Below are 20356 nucleotides of genomic sequence, written 5' to 3'. Positions count from 1 at the left end.
GGGTTGCTCTTTAACCCAGGATCTTATCTAAAAAGAAAGCTGCAAAAATTCAAGTTCTCCTCCTTTCCCTGAAGAGATATATGATTCCTGCCTCATCCCTATTCCAGGTTTTGTTATAGTGACAAGCAAAATAAACACCAAGAAGTGCAAAGTTCAGAAAGCAGAACTTCTGAAAGGTAGGCCTGTTACAATGATTTGTCATCTGGTATTTCTAAAACAAAAAATCTTGGATCATTGACCAAAATGTTATTTTTCATTCAGCTATTGTAGCAACACTCTGACACAGTCTTCAAAGTACAAGATTAGAAATATAAGCTAATTATTTAGAAATGAGGAGGTAAAAACTAGAATCAATAATTAATAGACTTGAGGTCGTTTGCTCCTGGGGTGCAGACAGGGACAATGCAAAGGACTGCTCTTCTCCATGCAAGTCTTTTAGTAATTTTTAAAATCTCAAGTCATATTCATATAAACCATTCACAGCAATACAAATTCACTGTAAAATGTATGGAATTGAAAAACACCTGGGGATATTGTTATCTATTTTCCTATATTAACTCTTCTGAACATTACACATATTTATCCAACACATTTTTTAACTGTCTTTTTTAAAAAGATAAATAGATCACACAAAACACTACATTAAAAAAACATAAGAGATGGGAAGTGGACTTGGCCCAGTGGTTAGGGTGTCCGTCTACCACATGGGAGGTCCGCAGTTCAAACCCTGGGCCTCCCTGACCTGTGTGGAACTGGCCCACACGCAGTGCTGATGCATGCAAGGAGTGCCGTGCCATGCAGGGGTGTCCCCGCGTAGGGGAGCCCCACGCACAAGGAGTGCACCCCATAAGGAGAGCCGCCCAGCGCGAAAGAAAGTGCAGCCTGCCCAGAAATGGTGCCGCACACACGGAGAGCTGACACAGCAAGATGACGCAGCAAGAAGAAACACAGATTCCCATGCCACTGACAACAACAGAAGCGGACAAAGAAGAACAGGCAGCAAATGGACACAGAGAACAGACAACCGGGGCGGGGGGGGGTGGGGGGAGAGAAATAAATAAAAAATAAATCTTAAAAAAATAATAATAAGAGGTTCCCATATCCCTACTCCCCACTCCACCCCACCCCCATCCAACACATTTTTAATGAGCACTTACTATGTGCCAACTAGCTGTCTAGGTGCTGAGTACAGTAAACACAACAGAAATAGTCTTGCCTTCAAGGAGATTATAAACTACTGAGGGAGATGACAAGGAACAAATAAATATGCAATATACAGAATAAATAAAATACACAATACACATACAATAATAAAGAATATAAAATAATTTGAAAATAATAAAATAATATTTTATTTTATACCATATTTTATTATTTTGTATATTGATAAAATATAACAGCAATGCAAAATATTAAAATGTACAGTATACAATAGATCAGGTCCATGCCATGAAGAAAATCAATCAGGGTAAAGAGCTATGATGTACCTAGTTTATGTAACACCAAAGCAGATAATTTTTTTTTTAAGATTTATTTTATTTTATTTTATTTATTTATCTCCCATTCCCACCCATTCTCTGCTGTCTGTGTCCATTTGCTGTGTGTTCTTCTGTGTCTGCTTGCATTCTTGTCATATAACACTGGGAAACTGTGTAGCTTTTTTTTGTTGTTGCATCTTCTTGCTGCGTCAGCTCTCCATGTGTGTGGTGTCACTCCTGGGCGGGCTGCCTTTTTTTTTTTGTCACGTGGGGCGGCTCTCCTTACGGGGCACACTCCTTGCGCATGGAGCTCCCCTATGCGGGGGACACCCCTGCGTGGCACGGCACTCCTTGCGCGCGGCAGCACTGCATGTGGCCAGGAGGTTCTGGGTTTGAATCCTGGACCTCCTATATGGCAGGCAGATGCTCTATCAGTTGAGCCACATCCACTTCCCCAGAGCAGATAATTTTTAATGTCCTCCTCCTTTACATGACATGATCATATGAAAAATGATATTCAAGCACCGTGAAATGAAACACGCGGGGAAGCGGTTTGACCTAATGTAAGGGGGAAATGGAAAGGAGAAATGAGATTATAAGGCTGTGAGTCTCTAAAAAAGAGTCTGGAGGTTGTCAGAAGGAATACCCCTATGTACAACTGAACAGAGTCTAAGAGACAGATAAGGTAGATACAACCCCAGGTATTGGTTCTTTTGAGGGATAAAGAGACCCACGGGTTCTATGGTCATGGCAGAAGGGGTTCACTGCCATGACAGATGGCCCTTCTTTGGAGCTGGTGTTTCTGCGTGATGGAAATGGACTCAGAGGGGATCTCTTTTCACAAGACTTGCATGTTACTTTATTGGAATTGTAGTTGGTGCTGGGTTTAAGATATATGTAGGGGATTTGAATCTCTGGACTGATAATATGACACCCAGGCCCAGAGCCTCAACAGACTTCAGCTCCTACACTTTGACTTATTGGACTTACTCCACTCAGCTAACATGGAGTTGAAGAAGGTCAACCACCACAACATGGAGCCTAGAGTGTCTACAACTAGAAGCGGGAAGAGTGCATCCAGTACCCATGTGGAATCTAAGCCCTCACTTGACATAGGTGTGCAATGGACACAACCAATCCAATGTCCACAGAGGAAATGTGAAATGGGTGTGGGAACAGTAGCCATGGGGGCTGCTGGGTGTGGGGAACGGGAGGAAGAGATGAGATGTGGAGGCGTTTTCGGGACGTGGAGTTGTCCTGGATAGTGCTTCACGGACAATTACGGGACACTGTAGATCCCCCCAGGGCCCACTGGATGGAACGTGAGAGAGTCTGGGCTATGATGTGGACCATTGACTATGGGGTGCAGTGATGCTCAGAGATGAACTTACCAGGTGCAATGGATGTATCACGATGATGGGAGAGAGTGTTGCTGTGGGGGGAGTGGGGGGCGGGGGCGGTGGGGTTGAATGGGACCTCATATATTTTTTTTAATGTAATTAAAAAATAATAATAATAAATAAATATTAAAAAAAAAAACAAAAACGAAATGAAACACGCGGCAGGCAGCCTCTAAGGGTCCTCCCCGAGCGCTGCCTCCTGGCATGCACACCTCCCAAATCCCCTCTGGGGCTGCATAAAGACTGCAGCTTGCAGTCATGAGGCAGAGGCGGTGGGCTGTCTCTTGGTGCTTACGTTACATAAACTCATAACCCATCTGCTGGGAAACTTTCCCCTTTGCCGGCTGGGAGGAAGCAAATGGCTATGTTGGGAAGGCCCATGTGGCAAGGAGCTGGGGGCGGCCTTGGCCGACACCTGGCAATAAACTGAGGCCTCTGTCCAACATGTGAGTTGCCAGCAGGCACAGGAGCTCGGGCTCGGATCCTCCACCCGTGGGGCCTCAGATGACACCTACATGGCACCCCTGTGAGACCCAAAGCAGAGGACTCAGCCCTGCCAGGGCCTGAGACACTGGGAGGTGATAAATGTGTATCCTTATAAGCTGTTAAATTTGTGGTAATGGGATTAGCAGTAGCTAACTAATAAAAAATAAATAATAATTCCAGAAGAGAAATGCAGACAGGAAAAGTTTTGCTTTATTAAATGTCATATCTGTAATGGTGTCAGTAAAAAAGTTGTAATAAAAAGTAAAATACATGTTAACTGAACAACAGCTAGAGGATAATCTAGGGGCTGTATCACACAGTGGTTTCATTTGGTGGTAGACGAGGATCGTGGTTAATAGCACAAATAAGAATGTACTATTACAAGGTGTTAAGAACATGGCGATACATGGGAAAAACACAGCTACTGGGACATATAATAAAGTTAACAGTAATACTGCAATATTTTTTGTAGCAGAGACAAAGGTACTATATCAATGCTAAAGGTCGAAAAAAAGAACACGGGATTTAGTTCTACAAGATGTGAATGTGATCAAGCAATTTTTTTTTCATTTTCTTGATTAACAAGGAGACCTTGATCATGTCATTTAACCAATCTGTGTTTATTTATTCAGCTTTTGGAACACTGGAGAAACAATTGAGTTTGTTTTTTGGATGAAATAAGACAAACGTGCCTGGGCAGTATTTTTTAAAGTAATGCTGCCCTAATTCGTTAAGCTGCCTTTTGTCTGTTATTTTATTTTTTTGAAGTTGAAATAAAGTTTACTAATTTTGAAAAGAAAATAATACTATTCCTATTTTGTCCAGGAGTAAGGGGGCATGCGTGCCAATGCGGCCGGAGAAGTAGCACGTCAGGGGGCGCGGACAGCAACCTGAAGGTGTGAGTCATGCCCCGAATGTTTCCACCGCGTGCCTTCACGTTGGTGACCCGGGGACATCACGCTGGACGTCGGGATGGAAAACTTGGTTTGAAGCTGATATTTTCCACTTGAGACTTTGTTTCTCATCCCATAAAACAAGGCTAATAGAGCCTATCACAGGCATGGCGTGCTTTTTAAGTTACATAAGAGAAAGCTGGTGGAAGTGCTCTGTAATCTGAGAAGCGCCACACCGAGGATCTAAGGGGGTGCCGAAGCGGTCAGGGAAGGTTGCTGTCCGCCCGCTCCAGAGCCGGAGGGGACACACCGCAGGCTGACGGTGGCGCCCTGCGTCCTGCCCCAGCCCCCTCCCACGCCGCCGGCCCTGCAGCGGGAGCCCGGGCAGCGCGCAGACCTTCCCGCGAGCCGGGAGGGGGCTCAGGGCACCGAGCCACCGGGCAGGACAGCGTCCCCGTGGCGGTGGGGGCGACGGGCCTCCAGGTGGCAGGCCCACCCCTAGGACACACAGCGCACCTGTGCAGGGCGGCGCCAGAACCCCGCAGCCGCGCGCGGCGCCAGCGCAGACCCCAGGGGGCTCGCCGCGCGTCCCCGCAGAGCCCTGCTCCCGAGTCAGGCCAGCGGCGCAGCGCTGCGCGCGGGCGCCCACGGGCCAGGCACCGCCCCCGCGCGCGGCGCCAGCGCAGACCCCAGGGGGCTCGCCGCGCGTCCCCGCAGAGCCCTGCTCCCGAGTCAGGCCAGCGGCGCAGCGCTGCGCGCGGGCGCCCACGGGCCAGGCACCGCCCCCGCGCGCGGCGCCAGCGCAGACCCCAGGGGGCTCGCCGCGCGTCCCCGCAGAGCCCTGCTCCCGAGTCAGGCCAGCGGCGCAGCGCTGCGCGCGGGCGCCCACGGGCCAGGCACCGCCCCCGCGCGCGGCGCCAGCGCAGACCCCAGGGGGCTCGCCGCGCGTCCCCGCAGAGCCCTGCTCCCGAGTCAGGCCAGCCGCGCAGCGCTGCGCGCGGGCGCCCACGGGCCAGGCACCGCCCCCGCGCGCGGCGCCAGCGCAGACCCCAGGGGGCTCGCCGCGCGTCCCCGCAGAGCCCTGCTCCCGAGTCAGGCCAGCCGCGCAGCGCTGCGCGCGGGCGCCCACGGGGCCAGGCACCGTGAGCGCATTTGCTGACACTCCTGATAAAGGTCGTCGGGAAAATCTGCTAACGCAAGGGGGAAAACACAGGCGGCTTTCCGTTCTTTTTTTTCCCACCACAGGTCAGAAGAGACTTTGCCTGTAGAAATACCCCCTCGCATAAATCAAGTAGGGAAGACCGGGGAAGGAAGGAAGAAGTGGGGGAGTAGGAGAAGTGGTGTCAGGAAAAAAATGAGCATCTCCCTCACTTAAATTCCCCGGGGTGTTTATTTCTGGGTACCATTTTCAGGCGGGTCCTGGGATTTGGGCTTCCAGAAGAGCTGGGTTGGAATGCTTGCGAGCCGCAGGCTGGTGAGACCTGCACACGTGACTCACACGTCTAAGTTCCCGCTTTCTCCCTCAGGAAGGGAAGATAACAGAGGCTGATTCATAGGGCTCTGGTGAGGAGTAAATGAGAAAACGTGTGTCGAGCACTGTGCTCGGTGTTGGGCATGTGGGAGAGTTCCATAAATGCTAATCCTGTGTATTTTTATTGGGGGACACTATATAAACAAGACTTGTCAGAAAGAAAAAGCAAATGAAAGAGGAAAAATCGTCAACCTTAAGAATCATTCTTAGCTTCCTGTGCTTTATCTAACATAAATCTGTAATGCTTAGTCCATGTAAATTACTAAAAAAAAAATGGAGCTTATTTAATGTAGAGCATTTTAAAATATGTTTGATTTTAAATTTCTTTTCAAATTTCTTAATATATTAAGATTCGCGATAAGGTGAATTACTATTTAAGAAAACATGTGCCATGAAATTCACATGATAGCATTACTCATTTTAAAGCAAACACTTCTTTTTAATATTACCACTAGACATAATTTTTTTCAATACAGTAGAAGCTCATTTATTTGGAACCACCAGGGAATGAAGAGTTCATGCCACTTAAGTAAAATTTCCAAATTACTAAAACAAAACCCTTGAAAATCAAAAGTTTAAAAGTATTTTTTTTATTTTGTTATAGATACTATTTACTATGATATATGCATGCACAAATATAACGCTTTGGATCAGGGTTCTTAACAAGGAGTCCATGAGCTTAAACTGAAATTCAAAAAACATTATTCTTGTGGAGACATTTTGGTATGAGTGTGATACATTTATTAAATAATACACAGTATGGCATGGATTTAATAAGGGGGTCTGTGGTTTTTACTTCACTGGCAAAGGAGTCCGTGGGACAAAAAAGATTAAGAACCCCAGTTTTAGATGGAGGTATTAGATGATTTTCCATGCTCTTGATATTTTCTTACTAACTTTGGTTTATTCCTCCAAACATCAAGTACTGCACAATGCTAAAATAAGGAATTGCCCTTGGAAAGTAGTGAAGCTTATAAGACAGTCAGTCCCCCATCTTCAGGCTTTTTGCTGAAAAATTTTTCAAAATTAGACTTTATTTTTAATATCCTACTTACCCATCAAGAGGGAAGAAAATAGACTTTTGGGGAAATCCAATCATCTAAGTGCCCCCCCCCGCCCCCCGTGTTCCTGGAGGACAGTCGCACGTCAGCACCAGCTTCTAAAATCTAGAACTAGAGGATGGCACGTGACTTCCAGAGCATCCTCAGTTCTCGTGTCTGAGTGTCTTCCAACCCAACTGTTTAGAATAGTCTTTTCCTACGCATAACATTCACTTACAAGGAATGGCGCTGGAGATGGGGGAGGATTCTGCCTTTCCTGCCAAGCCGTTGCTTATTAGAGTCCCGCTGAGGTGGGAATCTGAACTGATATCACAGACCAGAATAACATTGTTTCCATGGCCACACACTACTACTGCCATTAGCAAAGTGGCTCTGGCTGTTTAAGACAGCAGCACAGAAAATACTCAAGGCGTCTTGGGTGAGTTTCGTTACAGGGTAATCATTTTTAATACAAAGAGAACACACGTGACAGCATGTAACGTATCCTATGTCAGGCAATGTTCTGAGCGCTCTACAGGTATTAACAGATTTAACCTTTACAACCTGTAAGGTAGATATTATTGTTGTTCCCGTTTTACAGATGAGTAAAATGAAAGGTTTAGAAGTTTGCCCAAAATCACCCAAGTTATTTTTTGAATGTAATAGTGAAAAAGTAAATAAAGACCAAAAAAAATCACCCAAGTTGTAAACTGCAAAGATGGAATTCAGTCTTGGCAGGAGTCATGCTTTTGGCACTAATCTGTACCAATTTCTTTTTTTTTTTTCAGGTGCCGGGGCCAGGGATTGAACCCAGGACCAGGAACTGATATGTGGAAAGCTGGTGCTCAAACGCTGAGCCACATCAGCTCCCCCAATTCCATTTTTATGTGTTAAAATGAACATATTTGCATAGAAAATATTGGGAAAGTTGTATATGACAAATTTGCACAGTGATTCTACTAAGGTGGTTTTAGAAATAACCAAAATACAGGTTTTTATCTTTTTTTTTGCTTATGCATAACTGAATTTTCTAATTTTTGTACTTTTCAAATTAAAATGTTACATTCTGGTTGTGTGTAAGATAGAATAACCATACTCCTTCCTGTGTCTCCACTGAGTACAGCTATAAAATCTGGGCAGAATGCAGGGTACAGCTAACTGATGATTCTGAAAAGCAAATAGTGGCAGGAGGATTAGGAAAGACCAGGATTCAACTTACAACCAGACAGGTAGTGAGTTTCCTTTTTTCCCCTGTTATTACCTTTTTCCTTGCATTTTCTTTTATTCTCTTGTTTCCCAGACCTCAGGCTTTATCCTGCAGCATCAACAGGGACATGGACATGGACTAAAACTTGAAGGAAAGAGAAACTTCCTCTCCATTTGGAAGGACTGAGGACAAAGCCCAGTTGTTTTCTTCCCCGTCCTTCCTCCCACTGCGCGGCCCCAAATGTTGGTGCAGAACTGGGAAGTGCATGGCACAGCAAGGTGTCTGGCTTAAGGACTGAGAAGGAAGCCCAGGAACTGCAAAGGAAAGATAAATATGCTCAACATGAATGGAATGATAGAAAGTCTTACCAGAGAAATAGAAGATAGAAAGAAGAACCAAATGGAAACTTTAGAATTGAAAAATCCAATAACTGAAAGAAAAAAAGAAAACCATCACTGAAAGGGCTTATAGTAGAATGGCGATGACAGAAGAAAGAGTCATGGAACTTGAAGACAGAAAAACAGAAATTAGGGGGAGCAGATGGGGCTCAACCAGTTGAGCACCTACCTCCCATATAGGAGGTCCTGGGTTCAGTTCCCAGTGTCTCCTAAAAAGACAAACCATGAGCAGACAACAATCAAAATTAGATGAGCAGACAACCAGCAAAAAACAAAACAAAACAAAACAAACAACGAGCAGGGAGCAGATGTGGCTTAAGCAGTTGAGTGCCTGCCTCCCAATGGGAGGTCCTGGGTTCCATTTCCAGTGCCTCCTAAAGAAAAAACAAAGCAGGCAACAAGCAAAAAACAAAAACAAAAACTAAAACAACCACAGCAAACAATGAGCAAAAACAACAAGCAGACAACAAGCACAAACAACAAGCAAAAACAATGAGCAAGTAGACAAGGGAGCCATCTCAGGGAGGAAGGAAAGAAAAATACAAATTATCCTATCAGAACAACAGAGGGGAAAATTTTGAAAGAAAAAAAATGAACAGAGCCTCAGGGACCTCATGTTTTCACAGATAATGCTTCATCAGAGTCCTAGAAAGAAAGGAGAAAAAGTACAGCCAGAAAAGAATTTGAAGAAATAATGGCTGGAAACTTCCCAAATTTCACAAAAAACATAAACCTACAGATTTAAGAAATTCAGTGCACCCCAGAATATATCCAAAGAACTCCAGAATAAGTCCAAAGAAATCTATGTTCAGATACATCATGATCAAACTGCTGAAAACTAAAAACAATGAAAAAGTTTTGGGGGAAGTGGATTTGGCTCAACTGATAGAGCATCTGCCTACCACATGGGAGGTCCAGGGTTCAAACCCAGGGCCTCCTGACCTGTGTGGTGAGCTGGCCCACGTGCAGTGCTAATGCATGCAAGGAGTGCCGTTCCACATAGGGGTGTCCCCCACCTAGGGGAGCCCCATGCTCAAGGAGTGCACTCTGCAAGAAGAGTCACACTGCACAAAAGAAGCACAGCCTGCCCAGGAATGGCACTGCACACATGGAGAGCTGACACAGCAAGATAATGCAACAAAAAGAGACACAGATTTCTGGTGCCACTGACAAGAATACAGGCGGACACAGAAGATCACACAGCGAATGCACACAGAGAGCAGACAACTGGGGGCAGAGGGAGAGAAATAAATAATAAATCTAAAAAAAAAAAAAGTTTGGAAGCAGACAGGAAAAATGATGCATTACTTAGAAAGGAACAACTTGAACAATTGTAGGTACTTCTCATCAGAAACCAAGGACAGTGGAAGGAAGTCGTAAAACTTTTTTTAAATGCTGAAAGAAAGGAGCCCAGAATTCTATATGTAGAGAAAATATCTGCCAGGAATTAAGGTGATAAAAAGACATTTTCAGGTGAAGGAAAACTAAGAAAATTCATTGCCAGCAACCCTGCTTGGAAATCTGGAAGAGAAGTGGTACCTGAAAGAAACCTGACACATTAGGACTGAAAAAAAAAAAAAAAAAAAAGAAATAGGTGATAAGAGTTCTACATTCCACACGAAGTGGCAAAATTTTGATTCTACATAGACTGTCAAAAATTAAGTATGTAAAAATAGATAAAAAATAAGAAATATAAACAAAATAATAAAAGAGAAGAAACAAAAAATATTAAAAAAGAAAGAAAATTAGGTATTTCTATTGTAAGCTCTAGATTAACCACTTAAAACCTATACAAAGTAGATAAATCAAAATGAAATACTATAAAAGGTTCAGATTACCCCAGAGAAGGCAGGAAAAGAGAAAAAGAGAAAAAAAACTGACAAGGAATATGCATAAAATAAATATTATGATGGTAGGCTTAAACCCAAATGTAGCAATAGTTACATTAAATAAAAATGGTCCAAACCAAAGGTTGGCAAACCTTTTCTGTAAAAGGCCAGATAGTTAGTATTTTAGGCATTGTGGGCCAGATAGTCTGTTGCAACTCTTCACCTCTGCTATTATAGTACAAAAACAGTCAGAGACAAAACATAAATGAATGGGTGTAGCTGTGCTCCAATGAAACTTTATTTATAAAAACAGGTAGTCGGCTGGATTTGGCCCATGGCTGTAGCTTGGTGATCCCTGGTCTAAACTCATCAATTAAAACACAAAGATTGTCAAAATGAATGAAAAAACAGGACCCAATTGCATGCCATTTATAAGTAATTCCGTTCAACTCTAATAGTATAGGTAGGTGTTTTGGTTTGCTAAGGCTGCCAACACAATATACCATAAATGGCTTGACTTTTACGATGGAAATTTGTTTGTGGTAAAAGAATAATAGACCATGACCAAGTGGGGTTTATCCCAGGAATGCAAACGTGGTTAAATATTTTTAAATCAGCCAGTGTAATCCACCATATTAACATTCTTTTCAAGTGTATATGGAACATTCACCAAGATAGACCATCTTTTGGTTATAAAACAAATTTTAACAAACTTAAAAGACCTGAAATCATAAAAAGTATATTCTGGGAAGCAGAAGTGGCTCAAGCCCGGTCCCAGGTTCGGTTCCCAGGGCCTCCTAAAAAGAAGACGAGCACGTAACGAAACAACACAGAGAGCAGACAGCAAGTGCAGACAGTGATGGCGGGGTGAGGGGAAGGACAGGGAATAAATAAATAAAATAAAAATATTTTTTAAAAAAATGTTCTCTGACCAGAATGGTATTAACCAGAAAGGTGACAGGAAAATCTCCAAACACTTGAAAGCTAAAGAATCATTTCTAAATAAACCATGGGTCAAAGAGGAAGTCAAGGAAAATTAGAACAGATTTTTAAACTGAATAAAAATTAAAATACAACATATCCAAAATAGTGGAATACAGGTAAAACAGTGCTTATGGGGAAATTATAGCATTCAATGCTTTTATTAGAAAAGAAGAAAAGTGTCAAATCAATAACTCAAGCTTCTGCCTTAAAAAAACTTTGAGAAAGACACAATAAACCTAAAGCAAGCAAAAGGAAAGAAATAAATAAGATAAAAGCAGAAATTGATAAAAAGCAGAAAAGCAATAGGAAAAAATCAATGAAACAAAGACCTGACTCTTTGGAATGATCAATAAAATTAATAAATGTCTAGCAAGAGTGGCAAAGAAAAAGAAGGGAAAAGACACAAATTACTGTTATCGGGAATGAAAGAAAAGATACCACTACGGGTTCCACAGACAGTAAAGGATACTAAGGACTATTAAAAGTCGCTGATATACATATATCAGCAATTCAAATCAAATGGACCTATTCCTTGAAGACCATAAATTACCAAAATTTACTCAAGATGAAATATATAATTACCTATAAGCATTAAAGAAACTGAATTTATAGTTTAAAACTTCCGAAAAAGAAGTCTCCAGGCCTGTGTGGCTTCACTGGAGAATTTGAACTCAAGACATTTAAAGAAGGAACAACACCATTCTACACAGTCTCCTCTGGCAAATACAAAAAGAAGAAACACTTCTAATTTTATGAGGCCAGGATTACACTGATAACCACAACCAAAGACAGTAAAACATACTACAGGTCAACATCCCTTATGAACATGGATGCAAAAATCCTAACACAATATTAGCAAATATTAGCATATCGAATCTAGTAATATACAAAAAGAGTACTATACCATGACCATTGGGGTATATCCTGAGAATGCAAAACTGAGTCAATATTCAAAAAATCCACCTATGTAATCCACATATTAACAGCCTAAAGAAGAAAAATCACATGATTACATCAATTGACACAGAAAAAGCATTTGAAACAGGAGGAGCAAGGCAGTTCATGGGCAAGTGCACACAGCAGCCTGACTGCAGAGGGCAACTGTGGTGGAAACAGGAGCTATGGTTGGAATCCAACATTCGGGCTATATTATGAAGAGCTAAATTTAGCTTCAATTTATATTTCCTGTAAGCAATAGTGAATTGTTGATTCTGTATCAGAAGAATACTTTTGTGAAATAAAAACTGTCCAACATATTGTAGTAGGAAATGCAAAAACATATAAAATGTGATCCCTACTGATTTCACGGAATCAATCCTAAAAGTTGTGTCTTAGGAATATAACTGGTTGATGAACAAGAAACAAGTTTAATAAAATTTTGCTGGCAAAAAAAGAAAAAGGATTTGACAAAATTCAAAATCTATTCAGTATAAAAATTTTCCGCAAACCAGGAATGGAAGGAAATTTACTTGTTGCAGGCTGAATTATATACAAACAACATGTTCCTAATTTTAATCCAGGTCCCTGTTGTGTGAACCTTTACAAAAAGAACCTTTCAAAGATGTTGTTTTTAATTAAGGTATTGCAAACTGAACAAGGGTGATCCTTAATCTGGATCTCTAGAGGCCTTATAAAGAGAACCTGGAAGGAAGCGGACGTGGCTCAAGTGATGAGCTCCTGCCTACCACATAGGAGGTCCTTGGTTAGATTCCTGGTGCCTCCTAAAGACAGTGAGCTGGAGTGATGGGCAGGCACAGCAAGCTGACACAACAAGAGACACAAGAAGAAAAGCATAATGAGAGATACAACAAAGCAAGGAGCTGAGGTTCCTGGTGCCTCCTAAAGGGGATGAGCAAGACATTTAGATGACATGATGGGCAGGCAAGGCAAGCTGACACAAGAAGAAAAACACAATGAGAGGCATGACAAAGCAAAGAATGGAGGTGGCTCAAGGGATTAGGAACTTCCCTCCCAAATGGGAGCCCCCTGGTTCAGTTCCTGGTGCCTCCTAAAGAAGCAAGGAAGAGGAACAGACACAGCAAGTGCAAACAACGAGAGGGTGGGGAGAAATAAATAAATAAATCTTTAAAAGAGAGAGAAAGAGAACCTGGAAGTCATGGAAGTCAGAAAGGAGAGATCATCTTCATGTGAGAAAAGCAGAAATGCAAACCCAGGAACCCCAAGGGCTGCTGGCAGCCATCGCCAGAATGTTACAGGTTTTCAGGAGAAAGCCAGCCTTGCCAAGCTCTTGATTTTGGGCTGCTTCTAACCTCAGCACTGAGAGCCAATAAATTACTATACCAAATTCAGTTTGTGGTATTTATGGTAGCAGCACAGCAAACTAAGATGTTCCCTCAAGGGAAGTAGATGTGGCTTAACTGGTAGAGCGTCCGCCTGCCACATGGGAGGTCCAGGGTTCAAACCCCGGGCCCCCTGACCCATGTGGAGCTGGCCCATGCGCAGTTCTGATGCGTGCAAGGAATGCCCTGCCACGCAGGGGTGTCCCCTGCATAGGGGAGCCCCATGAGCAAGGAGTGCGCCCCGTAAGGAGAGCCGCCCTGTGTGAGAAAAGCACTGCCTGCCCAGGAATGGCACCGCACACATGGAGAGCTGATATGGCAAGATGACGCAACAAAACGAGACACAGATTCCTGGTGCCGCTGACAATAATGCAGGCAGACACAGAAGAACACACAGCAAATGGACACAGAGAACAGACAACTGTGGGGGAAGAGGAGAGAAATAAATAAAAAGTAAATCTTAAAAAAAAAAAAAAAGCTGTTTCCTCAACCGGTTAAAGGGCACCTGCAAAAACCTCCTTCATACTTAATGAAGAAAGACTGAATGTTTGTTACCTAAGATCAGGAACAAGACAAGTAAAACATTTAGGTGGTAAAACTCTAACACAAAGCAAGGAATTGTTTATTATTCAAAGTGGGATAGTGGTTACCTCTGTGAATTGAGAAGGGGCACACAGCATGGAACTCCGGAGGCTTGGTTTTTTCATCTGCAAAGACAAGGGCAGGCTAGAAATCTCCTTCCCAGCTCTGGGTGGCATCTGGAGCACAGGGACACAGGAGCATCAGTCAGTAATCTGCTTAGCCTGTTCTTGACGTTTCTCAAAATCCTTTCTGATTGAAAAACAATATCAAAATTGGCTCTAATTACCTAAAAGCTTTCAATATAAGTTCCTTAGAAAATTATTTATAGCAAGGCCACTTAATGCCATTAAAATAATTCCATGTTTACTTAAAAAAAAACATTTTAAATTCTAAAGATGGTTCAAAATGTCATTCCTAATTTTTTTTGTTTCGCTCCCTTAATATAGTGCTAAAAATAAAAATTTGGATGAAGGTGCTAATAAGAATTTTTAAAAACAAGCATGGATGGAAAATTAAGAGTGGGAGAAAAAGCCACAAAACTAAATTCTAATTTATAGCAGTCTCTAGAGAAAATGTAGAATTATGTAGGCAGCCTTCAGTAAAAGTGCGTATAATAATTTTCAAATATTTTTTTCCAGATTTTGAAAAAATTACTTAAGGCTTTAATTTTGATTATGAGCACTTATTCACTCCGAAATTTTAAAAGGTCTTACTTTGAGGAAGAATTGGGGGTTTTCTAAAATATACAGTATTAATATATAGTCTATCTTTGTGTTTTGTTAGACATGCTAAAGTTTTAAATTTGTTAAAGATTTATTTTATTATCTATTTCTCCCCACCCCCTTGTTGTTTTTCACTTACTGAGTCTGTCTGTCCTCCTTGTTTCTTTAGGAAACACCTAACCTGGGACCTATGATGTAGAAGGGAGGTGTCTAATTGCTTGAGCAATCTCTGCTCCCTGCTTCGTTGTGTCTCTCATTCTGTTTTCCCTCCCCACATTTCTTGTTGCATCATCTTCTTGTGCCAGCTCATCATGCCTGCCCATTGCACCAGCTCTCTATCTTCTTTAGGAGGCACCGGGAACCAAACCAGCAACTTCCCATGTGGTAGGCTGGAGCCCAATCAACTGAGCCACATCTGCTTCCCTAATTCCTTTTTTGATGCCTTTCTTTTCTATGCCTAGAAAGTAATTCCTTTTCCACATCCCATTCATCTAATTAATCTCATTCATTTACTTAATGAATTTTTTAAAATAAATATTGAGCATCAATGATTCAGGTGCTCTGTTCTAGGTATATATCAGAAAAGAAAGGGGAGTGGATATGGATCTCAAGCTGTTAAGCACCTGCTTCCCACATGGCAGGTCCCACGTTCAGTTTCCAGTGCCTCCTAAAAATAAGAACAAACAAGAAGCAAAAAAACAAAAAAGCCAACTCAGGGGAGCCAATGTGGCTCAATGGTTGAGTGCTGCCTTCCCACATATGAGGTCCTGGGTTCAATCTCCAGCCCCGGTACCTCAAAAAAAAAAAAAAAAAGACCAAACTTCCTGTCCTCATGGAGTTTATTTCTAGAAGAAGGAGCCAAAAAAATCATCATTGATAAATATATGATATGATAGGGAAAAAGTAGAGATCATTAGGAGCAGGACAAGGGCTGGGAGGTGGGGACTTGTTGCAATTCTCCACAAGGTCTCATTTGAAGAAGATGACTTCAAGTTGCTGAGAGAGTGAGCCACGTAGATATTTTGGAGAAGAGCATTCTCAGAAAAAGGAATGGCATGTGCAAAAGCTCTGAGGCCAGAGGATGGCATGGAGTCCACTGTGCCTGGAGCAGAGGGAGAAGGGGAAGATGGTGAGAGACGTCGTCAGTGAGGTTTGAGGGGCTGGTGGGACCTTGTAAGAACTATGGCATGTACTCTGAGGGAAATGGAAGCCATTGGAGAGCTCATGATCTAACCTGGGTTTTCACAGGACCACTCTGGCTGCTCAGTTGAAACGATGTAGAGAAACAAGAGTTGAAGCAGAGTGACCTGTTAGGAGGTTTTGCCATAATCCAGGTGAGATGATGGTGGCTTGGACCACAGTAGAGCAGTGGTGAGGCTGGTCAGATTCCGGATGTATTCTGAAGGTGGAGCCAACAGGATTTCCTGATGGAAAGCTGTAGTGACCATCAACTGCAATGAAGAAGAGTATGATTAGAGGAGAGATAGACAAGATTACATTGGTCTTTGACAGGTTGAGACACCTATTTGATATTTAAATGGCATTGTTGAGTAATCAGTTGAAAATATGACAGAAAAGTTTAGGCAGAAGTTCTGGACTGGAGTTGTAACCAGATAGATAGTATTTAAAGCCACAAGATAAAAGGATGAGATCACCTTTAATCTCTTTAAAGCATGTGGATATAAATAAAAAAGAGAAGAGGACCAACAACTGAGTCCTGGGGTCCTCGATCTTAAGAACTTGGGAAGGTGAGAAGGAACCAGGTAAGGAAAGTGACCAGCGAGTTAGGAGGGAAACCAAGAGAGTGTGTTATTCTGAAAGTCAAATAAGACAGTCTTTTTGGACAGAGAGTGGTCAACTAAATCAAGCAAGATGAGCACTGAGCATTTAGAATTCAGTTCACTAATATGATTGTCATTGGTGAACTTGACAAAGAGCATTTTGTTGAAGTGCTAGAAGAGAAGCCTGACTGCAAAGGATTTGGGGAAAAACATGAAAAAGCAATTGGAAATAGTGACTGTAGACAAATTAAGTACAAAACAATGTCATTTCACTAAAAAAAAAAAGCAATCAAAACAGAACATTATCTGGAGAAACAAGTGGGGTCAGGAGGGTTATTTTTAAATGGGAAAAATAAGAACATATTTGTTAAAAAAGAGGAGGTAAAAATTGATCCACTTAGGAAACTGGGAAGAATAGATGGAACTGTGTCCTTGACATCTAGGGCTGTGCTGATGGATGGGAATCATGAGCTACATGCAATGATTGGGCCCTTGAAATGTGGCTGGTCCTAATTGAGATGTGCTCTAAGTGTAAAATGCACACCACATTTTAAACGTTTAGTATGAGAAAAAGAATACAAAATATCTTAATAATTTTTATGTTGTTTAATATTGAAATGATAATGTTTTGGATCTATTGAATTAAATAGAAGGTAGTATTTAAATTATTTTCACCTATTTCTTTTTTCTTTTTAAAATGTGGCTACTAGATAACTTCCACATGTGACTCCATTATATATCATTGGACAGAGCTGCTCTAGGGTCCAAGTGGAGAAATGGGCTTCAGATAGGAGGAAGGACAATTTGTTTAAAATAATAAGAAGGAAAGCAGAGGATAGGGGGCAGAAATGCTGACTGGTGTGTAGAGGGGGTAGTGGTTGTCTGTGAAAAGTGCTTTAATTTTGTCAGTGAACCAGGAAGCAAGATTATCTACAAGTTGAGTTCAGTTAATATTGAACTCTTTAATTTGTCTAGAACTTGTTTTGGTGTAGTGTTTAAGGTAAAGATCTAAATAGACTCCCCCCCCCCAAATAATGAACCATTTGTCCCAGCACCATTTATTGAGCAAGGTTTCTTTCTGCACTGATGTGTGATGTCTCCATTTCTGTAAATTCTGCAGTTTCTTTCAGAGCTTTTGCATCTGTCCCATGCTGATTTAATTATTGTCACTACCTAATATAGTCTCTATGTTAGGATCACCCCTACCCTCCTTTCTCTCTCTCTCTCTCTGTTTTTTTCTGATACTTACTACAAATGTTTTATTTACCTATTAACTTTTAAAAAATATTTTTTAGATTTATTTTTAAAAGACACATAGACCACACAAAACTTCCCTTCTCTTTCAGAAGTGTTAGTCAGTATACTTGCTTGTTAAGAGTCCAAATGAAATTTTAAAATATCTTTCCAATTTCCAAAACCTGTAAGTTAGGGATTTTGCCTGGAGTTACTCTAAGCATATAAATTTATTTGGGAGGAAAGTGATACTTCTACAATATTGTTTTACCATTCAGAACATCTTCACTGTCTTCGGATATCTTTCCATTTATTCAAATCATTTTTCTCTAATAATAATTTTGTAATTTTCCTCATATAGGTGTAACATATTTCTCCTTCTTTCTTGGTATTTTGATTTGAAACTTGTTGCTATTATGAATGTAATCCATTTTCCCTCCCATTGTAATTTTGAATTGGTCCGTTCTGGTTCATTGGAAATGTGCTCTCTACCATTTGTCATGGACCTACTGTGTGCCAGGCAATGTGCAAGTACTAATTTCACAACAACCCTAAGGAAACAGGGTAATTAAGTTATTAACTTAATAGGTTGTTTTTTTCCATTTTCTCTGTATGCAATTCTTTTTTTATAAAGATTTATTTTTTTAGTTATTTCTCTCTGCCCCCCTCCGAGTTGTCTGCTCTCTGTGTCCATTCACTGTGTGTTCTTCTGTGACTGCTTCTATCCTTACCAGCTGCCTGGGGAATCTGTGTTTCTTTTTTGTTGCATCAGCTCTCCGTGTGTGTGGCGCCATTCCTGGGCAGGCTGCACTTTCTTTCACGCTGGGTGGCTCTCCTTACGGGGCGCACTCCTTGCGCGTGGGGCTCCCCTACGCGCGGGACACCCCTGCGTGGCAGGGCACTCCTTGCGCACATCAGCACTGCGCATGGGCCAGCTCCACACGAGTCAAGGAGGCCCGGGGTTTGAACCGTGGACCTCCCATGTGGTAGATGGACGACCTAACCACTGGGCCAAGTCCACTTCCCTAAAGTTTCAGCTGGATGCCTGATAACCCAGAGTGTCACTACTCAAAGAGGAGCCAGGAATCATACCAGGGACCTCAAGTATGCTAGGCAGGAGTTCTTCCCCTGAGCTACCCTGTGTCCTTACTGTATGCAATTATATTGTCTGGAAAAAAATAGTCACATGTCTGACTTTTCAATAACTGCACCTCTAATTTCCTTTCTGTACCTTCTTTTAGGGCAAACAGAACATCATTTAAACCTCCTCTAACGACTCTGGCACATCATGGAGGAGACTACAGGCTGTCCTTTGCTGCAACGCTCATAAATTCTCTTGGACTATTTTCCCTGTAATTGAAACTACTGCTTTGGCTCTTACTGTCCTAGGTATCCCTTTCCGTTTTACTAGCCTCTAGCTGTACCTCGCCTGTGCAGAAGCTTCTAATCTGATAAATAAGAAACTTAAATCAGTAGAATTCATTTTAGACTAACATGTAGTCTTAAACTTCCGGGAAGTTCACGGCCACTATTTTGTGTGCAGAGGCTTTCCTGCTTACCCCGAGCAGCCGAATTTACCTAAAGCCCGCCTTGCAGACAAGGGGATGCTCCGATGTGACCGAGTGTCACTAAAACCTCAGCGTGTGGGAGGCGGGAGGCGCGGGGCCCCTGTTCCGCCATTAACTGCCACGGTTGCCGCTTCCGCGCTGCGGTCTCGCCTCTGAAACGGCTGTGAGTGGAATGACGGGATTAATACCTTCCATTCCTATTACTATCTCGTCACGATTTCCTACGCGTTTCCCAGGCCTATTTCATTTGCTCCTGCTAATAACGCTTTGAAGTGACTGAACCAGGGACTGTCAGTTCTGACCACTTCCTATTCACCACGTTGGTGAACGAGGGACCCTGCACCCTAGATGCAGATGGCCAGACCCACGACACCCAACACTGGACAGCTGGACAGAGGAGATGGACAGCAGTCTGTTAGTCACGCGTGCTCACAGCCCAGGAGGGCCCGCTGCCTGCTTGCGGGCTGGAGGGGGCTGCGCTCGGGCGCGGGAACCGCAGGGGCTTCTGGGAGGCGGGCGCTTAGGAGCCTGCGCCGCTTTCCTCAGGACAGTGGAACTGCTTTGTCTGACTAATTTCAAGAGCCGTCAGGGAAGTGAAACCGTGGGGGCCGAAGACTAGGAGGGGTGTGTGTAGCCCGAGCATCGGGGCAGGAGGCCACTGGGAGGCCGGTCTTGCCGCGCGTGTGGCGGTCATCTCCGGCGAGGGCAGGGGAGCCTTTGGGAGCCCCGAGAGGCTCGAAGATGTCGAGGCGGCGCTTGAAAGTTTAGATGTTACCAACGCGGAAAGCGGAAGCCCGGGAGACTTGCTGTGCAGACGCCCAGGGGTTTCCAGAGTGGGCCCGAGTTACAGCCTTTGCCCCTGTTTCCCAGTCACGGCGCTCCCCACGCGCAGGGGCTGGAGACCCACCGAGGCAACCCCCCCAG

At 43.0% G+C, this 20356-nt stretch overlaps 1 protein-coding gene across 14 annotated transcripts in view; it reads right to left on the bottom strand.

Moving 5' to 3' along the window:
- Positions 1-20356, bottom strand: part of PCED1B (PC-esterase domain containing 1B) — a 204406-nt gene that overhangs the window by 131141 nt on the left and 52909 nt on the right. For 3 of the 14 annotated variants that reach the window (XR_011650212.1, XR_011650213.1, XR_011650214.1), the window contains exons 4-5: positions 16085-16301; positions 14197-14377 (exon numbers count right to left, since the gene is read on the bottom strand). The gene's annotated coding sequence lies outside the window, so the exon portion shown is untranslated. Of the gene's footprint in view, positions 1-1325; positions 2037-6203; positions 8350-14196; positions 14378-15407; positions 15953-16084; positions 16302-19442; positions 19535-20356 lie in introns of those variants that run through there. The other 11 variants (XR_011650206.1, XR_011650211.1, XR_011650209.1 and 8 more) reach the window with 10 other exon arrangements.

The sequence above is a fragment of the Dasypus novemcinctus genome, chromosome 12 (genome assembly GCF_030445035.2).
Source record: "Dasypus novemcinctus isolate mDasNov1 chromosome 12, mDasNov1.1.hap2, whole genome shotgun sequence".
NCBI classification, from domain to species: domain Eukaryota; kingdom Metazoa; phylum Chordata; class Mammalia; order Cingulata; family Dasypodidae; genus Dasypus; species Dasypus novemcinctus.
The sequence above is the reverse complement of the archived record's forward strand: the minus strand, read 5'-3'. Positions and strand labels throughout refer to the sequence as shown.